General features: G+C 39.3%; 1 pseudogene; it reads left to right on the plus strand.

The window, feature by feature from the left end:
- The window catches only part of LOC146401662 (ferritin heavy chain pseudogene), a 110,679-nt pseudogene extending 96,813 nt beyond the window's left edge, over nucleotides 1-13,866 (plus strand).
- The last annotated feature ends 2,148 nt before the right edge of the window (nucleotides 13,867-16,014 follow it).

Here is a 16,014-nt window from a genome sequence, read left to right on the forward strand (position 1 = left end):
AACACTAAACCAGCTTTACAACAAATACTAAAGGAACTTCTCTAGGCAGAAAAGAAAAGGCGGCAACTAGAAACAAAAATACCACAAATGACAATGCTCACCAGTAAAGGCATGTATACAGTAAAGAATACAAAATCATCCATGCATAATTATGCTACTAAAATCAGAAATCATGAGAAGAGGAGGGTACAAATGCAGGACACTGGAGATGCACTTGCAATTAAGAGACCAACAACTTGAAACAATCTAGTTTCAATATAGTATCTAAGTCTATATATATAGACTCCTATATCAAAACTTCAGGGAAACTGCCAACCAAAAATCTACAATTGATACACACACAAAAAAGAAAAATCAACTCAAATACAACACTAAAGATAGTCATCAAACCACAAGAGGAGAGAACAAGAGAAGAAGGGGGAAAAAATGCAATAAAAACAAATCCAAAGCAATTAATAAAATGGCAATAAGAACATATATATCAACAATTACCTTAAATGTTAATGGACTAAACACCCCAAATGACATAGACTGGCTGAATGGATACAAAAACAAGACCCATATATATGCTGCCTACAAGAGACCCACTTCACTTCTAGAGACACATACAAGTTGAAAGTGAGAGGATGGAAGAAAATATTCCATGTGCAAATGGGAATCAAAAGAAAGCTAGAGTAGCAATACTCATATCAGACAAAACAGATTTTACAAGGAAGAATATTTTAAGTGACAAGGAAGGACACTACATAATGATCAAAGGATCAATCCAAGAAGAAGATATAACAATTTTAAATATCTATGCACCCAACATAGGATCATCACAATATATAAGACAACTGCTAACAACTTTAAAAGGAGAAATCAACAATAACACAATAACAGTGGGGGACTTTAACACCCCACTTAAAGCAATGGAAAGATCATCCAGACAGAAAATCAATAAGGAAATACAGGCCCTGAATGAAGCATTAGACCAGATGGACTTAATAGATATTTATAGGACATTCCATCCAAAAGCAACAGAATACGCATTCTTCTCAAGTGCACACAGAACATTCTCTAAGATTGATCACATCCTGGGCTACAAATAAAGCCTCAGTAACTTTAAGAAAATTGAAATCATATCAAGCATCTTTTACAACCACAACACTATACAACTGGAAATCAACAACAACAAAAAACTGCAGGAGTTCCCGTCGTGGTGCAGTGGAAATGAATCCGACTAGGAACCATTACATTGCAGGTTCGATCGCTGGCCTCGCTCAGTGGGTTAAGGATCTGGTGTTGCTGTGAGCTGAGGTGTGGTCACAGATGCAGCTCGGATCTAGCATTGCAGTGGCTGTGGCGTAGGCCAGCAGCAACAGCTCCAATTAGACTCCTAGCCTGGGAACCTCCATAAGCCACAGGTGCAGCCCTAAAAGGACAAAAGACAAAAAAGTAAATAAATAAAATAAAATAAAATGGAAAACTAAAATCTGAATTCAAAAATTATTTTGAAAAAAAGAAAAAAGAAAAAAAACTGCAAAAAACACAAACACATGGAGACTAAACAACATGCTACTAAACTAATGGATCAATGAAGAAATCAAAGAGGAAATTAAAAAATACCTAGAAGCAAATGACAACAGAGGTACGACACTCCAAAACCTATAGGATTCAGCAAAAGCAGTTCTCAGAGCAAAGTTTACAGCAATACAAGCCTACCTCAGGAAACAAGAAAAAGCTCAAATAAACAAGCTAACTTTACATCCAAAGCAGCTAGAGAGAGAAGAACAGACAAGACTTAAAGTTAGTAGAAGGAAAGAAATCATAAAGATTAGAGCAGAAATCAATGAAATAGAAACAAAGAAAACCACAGAAAAGATCAAAGAAACTAAAAGCTGGTTTTTGAAAAAAGCAATAAAATTGATAAACCCTTAGCCAGACTTATCAATAAAAAAAGAAAGGAGACTCAAATCAATAAAATGAGAAATGAAAAAGGAGAAGTAACAACAGACATCACAGAAATACAAAGGATCACAAGACCTACTATATGCAACTATATGCCAATAAAATGGAAAACCTAGGAGAAATGGACCAATTCTTAGAAAAGTACAATCTTCCAAGACTAAACCAAGAGGAAATAGAAAAGATGAACAGACCAATCACAAGTACTGAAGTTGAAACTATGATTTTAAAACTTCCAACAAATAGTAGTCCAGGACCAGATGGCTTCACATGCGGATTCTATCAAACATTCAGAGAAGAGCTAACACCTATCCTTCCACAACTATTCCAAAAAATCTCAGAGGAAGGGACACTCCCAAACTCATTCTATGAGGCCCCAATGACACTGCATCCAACAATCCATTAAAAGGATTGTACATCATGATCAAGGGGGATTTATCCCAGGGATGCAAGGGTTCTTCAATATCCATAAATCCAACAGTGTGATATACCACATTAACAAACTGAAGAATAAAAACCATATGATCCTCTCATAAGATGCAGAAAAAGCCTATGACAAAATCCAACACCCATTTCTGATAAAAACCCTTCAGAAAGTGGGCATAGCAGGAACTTAAATCAATGTAATAAAGGCCATATATGACAAACCCACAGCTAACATCATTCTCAATGGTGAAAAGATGAAAGAATTCCCACTGAGATCAGGAACAAGACAAGGATGCCCGCTCTCGCCACTACTATTCAACATAGTTTTGGAAGTCCTAGCCACACCAATTTGAGAAGTAAAAGAAATAAAAGGAATCCAAATTGGAAAGGAAGAAGTAAAACTATCACTATTTGCAGATGATATACTATACCTAGAGAATCCTAAAGACTCTACCAGAAAACTGTTAGAGCTCATCCACAAATTTGGCAAAGTTGCAGGATACAAAATCAACACACAGAAATCGATGGCATTTCTATATACTAACAATGAAAGATCAGAAAGAGAAATTAGGGCAACAATCCCATTTACCATCACATCCAAAAGAATAAAATACCTAGGAGTAAACCTACCTAAAGAGACAAAAGACCTGTACTCTGAAAACTATAAGACACTGATGAAGGAAATCAAAGATAACACAAACAAATGGAAAGACACACCATGCTCTTGGATTGGAAGAGTCAATATTATCAAATGACCATTCTACCCAAGGCAATCTACAGATTCAATGCAATCCCTATCAAATTACCAAGGACATGTTTCACACAACTCGAACATAATAGTTGAAAGTTTGTTTGGAAGCACAACAGACCCAGAATAGCCAAAGACATCCTGAAAAAGAAACATGGAGCTGGAGGAATTAGGTTCCCTGACTTCAGCCTCTACTACAAAGCAACAGTCATCAAAACCATATAGTACTGGCATAAAGACAGACATATAGATCAGTGGAACAGGATAGAAAGCCCAGAATTAAACCCACGCACCTACAGCCAATTCATCTATGACAAAGGAGGCAAGAATATACAATGGAGAAAGACAGCCTATTCAATAAGTGGAAAACTGGACAGCCACATGCTAAAGAATGAAATTAGAACACTCCCTAACACCATACACAAAAGTAAACTCAAAATGGATTAAAGACCTAGATATAAGACCAGACACTATAAAACTCTTAGAGGAAAACATAGGCCAAATACTCTCTGACATAAACCATAGCAACATCTTCTCAGATTTACCTCATAGAGTAATGACAATAAAAACAAAAATAAACAAATGGGATTTAATTAAACTTAAAAGTTTCTGCACAGCAAAGGAAACCCTAAACAAAATGAAAAGACAACCCACAGAATGGGAGAAACTCTTTGCAAATGAATTGACTGATAAGGGATTAATCTCCAAAATTTATAAACGTCCCCTACCGCTCAATACCAAAAAAACAATCCCATCAAAAAACGGGCAGAAGATCTAAACAGGCAATTCTCCAGAGAAGACATACAGATGGCCAAAAAATACCTGAAAGGATGTTCAACATCACTGATTATTAGAGAAATGCAAATCAAAACCACTATGAGGCACCACCAGAATGGCCATCATCAAAAAGTCTACAAACAATAAGTACTGGAGAGGGTGTGGAGAAAAATGAACCCTATTACACTGTTGGTGGGAATGTAAATTGGTGCAACCACTGTGGAAAACAGTATAGAGATTCCTCAGAAAACTAAAAATAGAATTACCATTTGATCCAGCAATCCCACTGCTGGGCACATATCCCGAGAAAACCATGACTTGAAAAGATACATGTACTCCAATGTTCATTGCAGCACTATTTACAATAGCCAAGACATGGAAACAACCTAAATGTCCATCGGCAGAGGAGTAGATAAAGATGTGGTACATATACACAATGGAATATCACTCAGCCATTAAAAGGAAAGAAATAATGGCCTTTGCAGCAACATGGATGGCCCTAGAAATTATCATGCTAAGTGAAGTTAGTCAGACAGTGAGACACCAACATCATATGCTATCATTTACATGTGGAATCTTAAAAAAGGACACAATAAACTTCTTTGCAGAACAGATATGGATTCACAGACTTTGGAAAACTTATGGTTTCCAAATAAGACAGGTTGGGGGTGGGGGGATGCACTGAGGGTTTGGGATGGAAATGCTGTAAAATTTGGTTGTGATGATTGCTGTACACCTATAAATGTAATAAAATTCATTAAGTAATTTAAAAAATAAAATAAAATATAAAAAAGATTTTTAATAAATTCAACTACTTTAGAATATAAAGCTTTTGCATGACAACAGTTATCATTTAAAACAAGTTAAGAAAATTTACAGTCTGTGAAATGATATTTAGGAATATAAATTAGCACAAGTATTTCCAAATGTATGATATTGTCTAAATATCATACATTTGGAAATATACATATCCTATAACCTGGCAATTCCACCATAAAAATGTATACCTAGAGCAGTAATTCTCAAACTCTAGCTTCCATCAGAATCACTGGAAATCCTACTAAAGTGCAATCTACTGGGCCCCATCCCAGGCTCTGGTTTAGAAAGTCTGGGTGAATACCCTAGAATTGGTGATCCTGATGCAACAGCTGCTGATTCAGACACTACATTTGGAGGAGAATCATTGCCCTAAAGAAACCATCATACATGCACCTAAGAGTGCATGTACAAAAAATGTACCCCACAGTATCCTCCGCAATTGTGAAAGACTAGAAGCCACCAATAAGGAAGTGGATGAATAAATGTAGACTCTTCAAGCAATGCAGTTACATGAATTAACAACACCTATCAATATGAACAAATCTCAAATTATAATGATGAGTAGAAAAGCAAGTTGCAAAAGAACACATTCAATATGCATTTATGTAAATCTTAAACAGCAACAATCTCTACAGTTTATGGACACATTTGTATGTACCAAAGTACCAAAACACAGATAGGAAGGATACATATTGGTGAGGGAGGAGGGAACTGAGATTGAGAAGGGGTCAAAAGGAGCTTCAGTTGTATCTGGAATAGTTTGTTTCTTTAAAACTGACCTCGAGCTCCCTCCTTTCTAACTCCCTAGTACTCACCCTAGAAAAGAGAGGAGAGGGCAGTCAAAGAGTGAGATCATCCATCCTGTCTAGAGGACAGCTGCTGCAAAGGATGCTGCAGTGGGAGCAGCGCTGTCCGCAGGGCAAAATGATGCAGGACTAAAAATGATCTATGGCACTGTCTTTTGTTTCTTTTTTTTTTTTTTACAGTCTTTCAAACAAACTTAGACATCAATACCTGCCTGTATGGGAAGAAGAGACAACGGAAGGGAGGAAGGAAGGAAGAAAGGGAGAGAGGGTGGGAGGAACCGGAGGGGAGAGGAAGGGAGGGAGAAGGAGAGGAAGAGAGGAGGGAGGGAAGAAAAGAAAATGAATCATACCCGTCCTTGTTAGAAGGACAATCCCTCTCTTTAGAGAATGGATACATTTTTATCATATTATCGTGTGTGAGAGGCACAGTAGGAGTCACAAAATCATTGATAACAACACCAAACTGTATTTCCATAGTACATATCCAAGCTGTTTCTCTGGGAGTAGCAAACACATAAAGTAAGAGAAACACAACATGCCCTGATATGAAACCATAGGTTTAGGCTCAGAATAAGGGGGGAAACGTTGTCTTCCTCCTTTGTAAATGAACTCATAGCTTGTTACCCCAAAATACATTGCTTTAACATCCTATTTTGAATCAAAGGCTCTTGAAAAAAAGAAAATAAGAAAAAAAAACTATAACCTTTCTTCTTTTCCTTAAAAGCAGGAGATGAAATCCCTCCTGTGTGAAAGATGTCCCTCTATGCCAGAAGGAAAATAATATTAGTATCATCAAGGATGAGAAGCTGAGACCAAGAAAATTCTATACACATACACCTTGTTAAAATCATGCTTCTCTTCCTGTGGCCCCCTCATGTAGCTCAGTCACTTTTCCATATTCGCCTCTCTGTGTTCAAGCTAATATAAATGCAAGTAGGCAGAGTCATTTCTCTGGGTCTTCACTCCTTAGGAGGGCTCCTGTGTCACCTAAACTTAATACATATTTGCATGCTTTCTTCTTGTGAATCTCTCCCATGGTGATAACAGAATATACTCAGGCCCGGCCAAAAAACCCTAAGAGGATGGAGGGAAAAATCTTTGTCCCCTACAACTTCCTCTGGACCAAGTCTTGGCTCAATTTTCATCTTCCTATGACCTCAGCTCCCCAGAGACTTCAAAAGCAATCATCTCCTTGAAGAAGGCTTCCTGAAAGACTAGAAGCCACCAATAAGGAAGTGGATGAATAAATGTAGACTCTTCAAGCAATGCAGTTACATGAATTAACACCACCTATCAATATGAACAAGTCTCAAATTATAGTGATGAGTAGAAAATGTGTTCTCAAATAGCACCTCCAATCTCTCTCCAATTCCTTTCCCTGGAATTCTCTTTTCAGTTCTCTTATGTTCGTTCACAGCATCTATCCCTTCCTGCCATTATCTTATGTATTAAGCTGTCAATTGTGTTGCACTCCCTCAAGCATATAAGCTTCATAATGCAGACACCCTGTCTGGTAGTGAACATCACTGGTCTATCTAGGGGCTTGACTCATGGATGACAAACAGTAGGGATCCAGGAAATATTTGTTAGATGTATGAATGAACGAATCTGCTTTTCTTTCTCTGTTCATCTTTCTTTCCGTTAATATTCTCTCCACGAACTGTCAATATCCCCCAGAGGTTGATGCACTGCCAATGCCCCAAGACATTTCAAACTTTCAATCCCACCCTTCCACTGTATGAAAGGCGGCCCCAGAATCTCACACCCTCTGCCACCTAATAAACGTCATTTCATTTTCTCCAAAAGAAAAAGCCCAAAACTGAGTCTGCTCTTTCCAACCCGACTGCCACCAAGGCTTACCACTACTTTTCCTATGTTTCTTCAGCCTTTGGTCCCTGTTTATCATCGTTAATACAATGCAGAGGAATACACCTTCAGTTTAAATTGAGCACTGCCATGTATTTACAAAGTATCTTAACATTAATGATCTTAACCCTCAAAACCTTATAAAACTCAGCATTTACCTTAGAGACATAAAGCTATGTTTCTATACAGGTATACCTCATTTTATTGCTTCACTTTATTTTACTTCACAGACAATTGTGTTTTTTAGAAATTGAAGGTTTGTGGTAATCCTGCTTCAAGCAAGCGTGTCAGTCAGTGCCATTTTCCCACTGGAGCATTTGCTCCCTTGTGCCTCTGTGTCACCTTTTGGTGAATCTCACAGTATTTCAAACTTTTCCATTATTATTATATTTGTTATGATGATCTGTGACCAGGGGTCACTGATGCTACTACTATGACTCACTGAAGGCTCAGATGGCAGTTAGCATCTTTTAGCTAAAGAGCATTTTTTAATAAGATTAAAAGTATTTTTAATTAAGTTATATTTATTATTATTTTAGACATTGCACACTTAATAGATTACAGTATAGTGTAAACATAACTTTTAGATACACTGGAAAAGCAAAAAATGCATATGACTTGCTTTATTGCAATATTCACTTTATTTTATGGCCCCAGTATCTCCCAGATATGCCGATAGCAGGTTTATTTGTAGGAGCCAAAGACCTGAAACCCAAGTATCCTTCATTGAGTAGAGAGATAAACTGTGGAACGCTCATATAATAGAATATTACTCATTAATAAAAAAAAGAAGCAGACTATTAACAAACACAACACCCTGAATAGGTCTCAGGAGCTTTATACCAAATGAAAAATGCCAATCTCAAAAGTTTACATAATGTATAATTCCATTTATATCACATTCTCAAAATGGCAGTGATGGAGAACAGATCAGGGGTTGGTATTAAGAGGAAGGTGCGATTATAAGGGGTGATACAAGGGTGTTTCTCTGTGAGAACGGAACAGTTCTGTAACCTGATTGTGGCAGAGGTTAGACAAATCTATACATTTGATAAAATTTCATAGTACCATAGAGAAAAAAAACAAAAAACAAAAACACCAGTACTTGTAAGAACTGTGAGATCTGAGAAAACTTGCTAGTTTCCTACTGCCAGCATTGTACCAGCATCAATTTGCTGGTTTTGACAATGTTATCATTGGAGGAAGCTGAGTGAAGGATACAAGAGAACTCTCTCGAGTATTTTTGCAACTTTTCTGAGCACAAAATTATTTCACGTTAAAAGCCTAGATTATGTAGAAATGTATGAATTGTATATGCAATACAAAATGACTGACTTCCAAGTTAAAAAATTATATTGGGAAAATCCTCCATTGCCAAGATTAGAGCCATATTTAATATCCTATAGATCTACAATATTCTGAATCACTCCAAAAAAACATAATAAAAGAGCCACACTTTAAATTGGTACCTGATAAGCGTGATTCATAAGCAGCCAATGTAATTTCACTAACCTGGAGCTGGAGTTGCCAATCGGGGTTTCGAGAATAACTGCTTCCACTGAAGTGGTCTGGTCTGACCCTCTGGAGGACAAGACCTGCCATCTGCTGTGCCAGAGTCACCTCACCTGAAATGGGATTAGAGGAGGGTAGGTTTAACTGGATGTTCTCCTAAATAACACCTTGCTGAATACAAAATTCTAATGTACTTTTAATCTATTATTACACACAGAAAGTGAATTTTGGCTAAATACGCATATGTCATACAGATAATTTTTAAAAGAAACACCAAATCACTGGGAGGAAAAATAATAGCTGGGGCAGTGGTAATAATAACAGAAGCAGGGCTCACCCTGGGATTTCCCAAAGGCACTGTGCTAAGGGCTTACATAGATTACCTCATGTTACCCTCCAACAGCCGTGTAAGGAAGTGTTGTTCCTATTGCTTTTTATAGATTAAGACACAGTGACACAGAAAGGCTAAGTCACCTGATCTGGGTCACACGGGTGGTAACTGGCAGAACCTGGGAACCTCAAGTGGTCTTCTAATTCGTGTCTACTGCTTTTGCCCCTGCATAAGAGTGCCTGAATCTTTACCTGGCTCATCTTCAGCTTCCCTTCCTGTCCATCCATTTTTAGTTTTCCTATTGCTACCAGGACAAATTACCACCAATGTAGTGGCTTCAAAAATCCAAGTGTATTATCGAACCGTGCTGGGAGTCAGCAGTCCAAAATGAGTCTCACTGGGCTAAAATCAAGTGTCGGCAGGTCTGTGTTCCTTGTGGAGGCTCCAGAGGAGAACCCCTTTCCTCACCTCTTTCCAGCTTCTACAGGCACCTTTATTCCTTGGCTTATGGCTCCATCCCTCTACCTGCAAAGCCAGCAACATCAGCCTGAGTCCCTTCACACTGCCTTTCTCTAGGTTCTCTCTCTTCTGCCTCCCTCTTCCATTGATAAGGAAACCTGTGATTATGTTATATCCACCTGGATAACTCAGGTGCTCTCCCTGTCTCAAGACCATCTGATTGGCAACTTTAATTCCATCTGCAAACTTAATTCCCCTTTATCAGGTAGTCTCAGATTTTTACAGGATCTGGGAACTAGGACATGGACACCCTGGGGGACAGGAGGGTGTTGTTCCTCCTACCACAAGCCATCATGCTGGCACTGAAATCCTCTTTCATTATCACTTCATATGACCTTTCTTTTCCTTTCCTACCAATTCCAAACTTTTTCACTTATATGTTTATATTACTGCTTTGCTCTTAAAATTTTGGTGCGGTTTTAGAATATGTCCTATGGGATAGAACATTACCATTTTTAAAAAATCAAAGCTGAAGAGAGGATTCTGGGAAGACGGTAGATAAGCACCAGGAACTTGTCTCTCCACCAGGACAACTGCACTGGCAAAATCTGTCTGATACAACTCTTTTGTATCTCTGGAGTCTCTTGAAGATTTGCAACTTCCAGGAAGCTATTTTGGTCCATTTCAACTCTCAGCATAGCACAGTCTAACTATTCCCCATCCACCAGCCCCATGGCAGGTACTTGTGCTTGCATTCCTGGATAAGCTTGCACACAGTGGGAAGTACGGTGTACAATAGGGATCTTGTCCTGCAAATACGAGGGATCTATGCCCTAATCACTAATTGCTGTCGCTAATTATAGAAGTGCAGGCACAAAGATGGGCAGCCATTGTTGCACTGCACGCCCTGCATTATTAAAAGCTTCTCCCCATCTGACTTAAGAAACTTCCATGAGATTTAAAGGAATGACCCCCTCCCCTTCCACACACTTTATTTTCCTCTTTTCCCTATTTTGGGAACCAGACATAAAATACTAGGACATTCAAAAGCAACGGTATAGGAGTTCCCGTCGTGGCGCAGTGGTTAACGAATCCGACTAGGAACCATGAGGTTGCAGGTTCAAGCCCTGCCCTTGCTCAGTGGGTTAAGGATCCGGTGTTGCCATGAGCTGTGGTATAGGTTGCAGACGCGGCTCGGATCTGGCATTGCTGTGGCTCCGGCGTAGGCCAATGGGTACAGCTCCGATTCGACCCCTAGCCTGGGAACCTCCATATGCCGCGGGAGCGGCCCAAGAAATGGCAAAAAGACCAAAAAAAAAAAAAAAGCAACGGTATATACAGGAGAAATTAGAAAGTCACCACACACGCCCAGGAAAAGGCACAGGCTCAAAAGAGACCCTAGAAGAGTAAGTCTATATACACCTCAGTCTGATCCTTGCCAGAGATGCCTACAGCAATTAAAATAAAATAAAATAATAGAACAGAACAAAACAAAACCAAAAGTCAGAAAACCCTAGGGAAGGGAGAGAATCTGATTTCCAGAGTCACCATATCATTAGATTCAAATGTTCGTGTTTTCAAAAATAAAAAACAAGCCAAAGTATGCAAAGAAACAGGAATGTTGGCCCATTCAAACAAACAAACAAAAAAAAACCCAACAAAACTGTCCCAGATGGCAGACCTATTAATAAAGCATTGTTTAAAAACTGTCTTAAAGATGTTCAAAGAACTGAAAGAAGACCATAACAAGATAAAGTTGGAAATCAAGAACGGAAGGAAAACTGGAAATTAGTAGAAATTAAATGTGTAGAAATTAACACACTCTTAAATAACCAATGAATCAAAGAAGAAATCACAAGGCCATTAAATAATGCTTAGAAGCTAATGAAAATGAAAACACAACATACCAAAACTTATGGAAGATAGCCAAAGTGAAAGGGTGACATTTATAATTATTAGCACCCACATTAAAAAAGAAGAAAGATCCCAAATCAAGAATCCAACTTTAGGAGTTCCTGATGGCTCAACAGATTAAGTATCCGGCGTCATCACTGCTGTGGCTCAAGTTACTATGGCAGCTTTCACGTGTCAAAGGTGTGGCCAAAATCACCATCATCATCATCTAACTTTACAACTTATGAAACTAGAAAAAGAAAAAACAAATAAACCCAAAGCTAGCAGAAGGAAGGAAATAATAAAGATTAGAGCAGAGATAAATTTAATAAAGAATAGGAAAAATAGTGGAAAATCAATGAAACCAAAAATCACTTCTTTTTGTTCAAAACATCAACAAAATTTCTAAACCTTTAGCTAGAATGACTGGGAAAAAGGAGAGACGACACAAATTACTAAAATAAATGAAAGTGGGGACAGTACTGTGAGTCTATGTAAATAAAAAAGATTATAAGGGAGTTCCCATCATGGCTCAATGGTTAATGAACCTGACTAGCAACCATGAAGACTTGGGTTTGATCCCTGGCCTTGCTCAGTGGGTTAAGGATCTGGTGTTGCTGTGAGCTGTGGTGTAGGTCGCAGATACAGCTTGGATCCTGCATTGCTGTTGCTGTGGTGTAGGCCAGCAGTTGTAGCTCCGATTAGACCCCTAGCCTGGGAACCTCCATATGCCAGGGGTTCGGCCCGAAAAAGCAAAAAAATAAAAAATAAAAATGTAACCTGTTGTTCATTATGCTCTCCTTACAATAAAATTAGCCTTGCAGATAAGTACCACCCATCATGCACTGACATCATGACACTTCCAAGCAAAGCTAAATAAGGACAAAAATCCCTTCTTGAACCTTCAGGAAGGTGTAGCTGGAATGAAAGTCAGGGAATAGGACCCCCCCAAACCCTTCCTTCCTAGTGACTACTCTGCCAATGCAATTATATGGCTCTTATAACACAAAGAAACACAGGGCAACTGCTTGCCTCTCTGCCCACCTCTCCTTAAGAGGTGTATCTCTCACTTAAATGTGGCCTTACTTTACTTTCTCAACTTCCATCTCACTTCTGAATTCCTTCTGTGAATTCCTTCTGTGAAACAAGAGCCTTCCCCTTCAGGAATACTTCCTCATTACAGAACTTACCACAAAGCAATAGTTATCAAACAGTGTGGTACTGGCATAAGACAGACATACAGATGAACAGAATAGAATAGATAGCTAGAAATAAACCCTTGCATAAATAGTCAGTTAACTTGCAACAAGGATGCCAAGACCATTCAACCAGGAAAGAACATTCTTTTCAACAAATGGTGCTGGGCAAATCAGATAGCAACATGTTAAAAAAATGAAGGTGGATGGACTCTTCCCTAAAGACCATATATATAAATTAACTCTAAATAGATCACAGAACTAAACATAAGACCTAATCATTACACTCTTAGAAGAACACAGCAAAAGCTTTACAACATTGGATTTGGCAATGAATTCTTGGCTAGGACCCTGAAGACACAAGCAACAAAAGAAAACATAGACAAGTTGGACTTTGTGAAAATTAAAAACTTGTGTGCATCAAAGGACACTTTCAACCATGGCTTCCTGCTTCGCCCATGCCTGCTGGTGCCCAGAGCCAGCCCTCCACCCCCTCCTCACAGTGCTCTCAGACTGCCCCCAGGCCCCCACTGCCCAGTTGCCTGCCCTGACCACCAAGGTTCCTCACTGATGGGCCAGAACTATCACTGGGATTCAGTGGCCACCATCAGTTGCCAGATCAACCTGGAGCCTTACACCTCCTACCTCTACTTATCCATTTCCTCCTATTGTGACTACAATGAGGTAGCTTTGAAGAATTTTGCCAAATAGTTTCTTCGCCAATCTCAAGAGGAAAGGGAGCACCCTGAGAAACTGATGACGCTGCAGAACCAACGAGGTAACCAAGTCTTCCTCTACGATATCAAGAAACCAGATCATGAGGACGTGGACAGAGGGCTGATGCAAGAGTGTGTGTCTTACACTTGGAAAGTGTGAATCAGTCACTCCTGGAGCTGCACATAGTGGCCACTGACAAAAACAACCTCCAGTGTGGACTTCACTGAGACTCATGACCTGAATGAGCAGGGGAAATGCAAGGAAGTGGGGACCACAGAACTGATTTGCACAAGATGGGGCTCTGAATCTGGCATGGAAGAGTATCTCTTTGACAAGCACACCCAGGGAGACGGTGATAATGAGAGCTAAGGCTGAGACTGGCTAACCAGATCCTTTAGGTGACATCGCTGGTCACCAAGACAGTGCCTGCATGTTGGGGTTATCTTTACATTTTCTAGAAGTTGTAACATCAACTGAAGTTCTTGTTGTTGTTTTGTCCTTTTCAGGCCACACCCAAGGCATATGGAGGTTCCCAGGCTAGGGGTCTATTAGGAGCTGTAGCTGCCAGCCTATACCACAGCCACAGCAATGCCAGATCCTTAACCCACTGAGCGAGGCCAGGAATAGAACGCACAACCTCATGGTTCCTAGTTGGATTACGTTCTGCTGTGCCACCACGGAAACTCCAACTCAAGTTCTTTTGTACCATTCATACAAATAAAGCAATTTGGTACTTCCCCCACCCCCCACAAAAGACCCTTCCCCCCCCCCCTTTTAAGGGCCAAATCTGTGGCATATGGGAGTTCCCAGGCTACGGGTCAGATCGGGTCAAATCTCGATTAGACCCCTAGCCTGGGAACTCCCATATGCCACAGGTGCAGCCCTAGAAAGCAAAACAAACAAACAAACAAGCAAAGATATAGCTGTACATTCACATTCACAGCAGTATTATTCGCAATAGCTCAATTATGGAAACAAGCCAAAGGTCCATGAACAGATGAATAAATAAGCAAAAATGTGGTCTATGCATACAGGAGAACATTTTTCGGCCTTAAAAAGGAAGGAAATGCTGATACATGCTACAACATGGATGAACCTTGAGTACATTATGCTAAGGGAAGTAGGTCCATCACAAAAAGCCTAATACTGTGTGATTCTATCTGTAGGAGGCACCATTCTACTTTCTGTCTCTAATCATAGAGACAGAAAGTAGAATGGTGGTTGCCAGGGGCTGGGGGAGGGGAAAATAAGGATTCATTGTTTAATGGGTGTGGAGTTTCAGTTTTGCAAGAAGAAAAGAGTTCTGGGGATGGATGATTGCTCAACAATATGAATATAATTCATACCAAGTTGTTACTTACACGTGGTTAAGACAGTCATTTTTTTACCTTATGTGCATTTTACAATTTTAAAAGTTTGAAAAAAGTCAGGGCTAATTCAGGCCAAATTCAGCATGCACATATAGAGACCTTAAGTTTCTATGTAATCAGTAAATAAGTTACCATCCCTCCACTACCTTTCAAATTCCTGGGACATATATTTTACAGTCAAGTTTCCCTATGCACTCACCGAGTGAGAGAAATGTATACTTTATCCAGGTGTATTGTCTCCAGCATGAACATAGAATAAAGGCATCTCATATGTGCAAAGCTTCAAAACTTTTCTATCCACCTTATGGTTACCAAAGAGGAACCAGGGTGGAGGGGAGAGAAAATGAGGAGTCTGGGATTAATGTATACACACTACTATACAAAATTGGCAAACAGCAAGGACCTACTGAAGAGCACAGGACACTATACTCAGTATCGTACAATAACCTATAATGGAAAGCATATATGTATATATATTGATATATTATATATATGCATATATACAAATGAATCATTTCGCCATACACCTGAAACACAACATTGTAAATTAACTATACTTCAATAAAAAAAATTTATGTCCCAAGCATTCTTTTGACAAAAATCAGTTCTTAATTACTATTGTAAGACATCATGTATTTTTCTTTAACCTCTTCAGAGAACTCATAAACTCCCTGAGGAAGGGACCACATTTTATATTACCATTACTCAACAGGATTTTTGAGACTGTGTTCGTAACACAGTAGAGATTCAGTACATGTAATTTATTCCAGAAGTAATACAAACAGTAAGTGGATCTTCTAGTAGCAGATACTGGGGGTGGGGGTGGGGGGATGGAGTCAGCTGGGACATGGGGAGTGTTAAGGCTCATGTCTCCAGCCATTCATTGGCAGCACACCCTTTTCAGATCCTACCTGGGCCAGCCAACTTCTAGTTCTCGCCAACATACACCCTCCCAGCTGTGATCTTCTTGGCTACTTCTTCCAGAGATAATCATTATTAATATTCTCCACGGTCGCTTATCACATTTAGCCACAGAATTACAAAACGTGGGCAGTTTCTCTTGCCTGATTGTCAGGAAACCTAGCTCTTTGATGAGGAAAACAGAGCTGGGCCCCACTTTCAAGGGAAAATTGTCTCTGCAGTTCCA

This window comes from Sus scrofa, chromosome 7 (genome assembly GCF_054392235.1).
Source record: "Sus scrofa isolate SSC_HxYL_T2T_F1_AM1 chromosome 7, Sscrofa_HxYL_maternal_Yorkshire_Landrace_v2.0, whole genome shotgun sequence".
Taxonomy (NCBI): Eukaryota; Metazoa; Chordata; class Mammalia; order Artiodactyla; family Suidae; genus Sus; species Sus scrofa.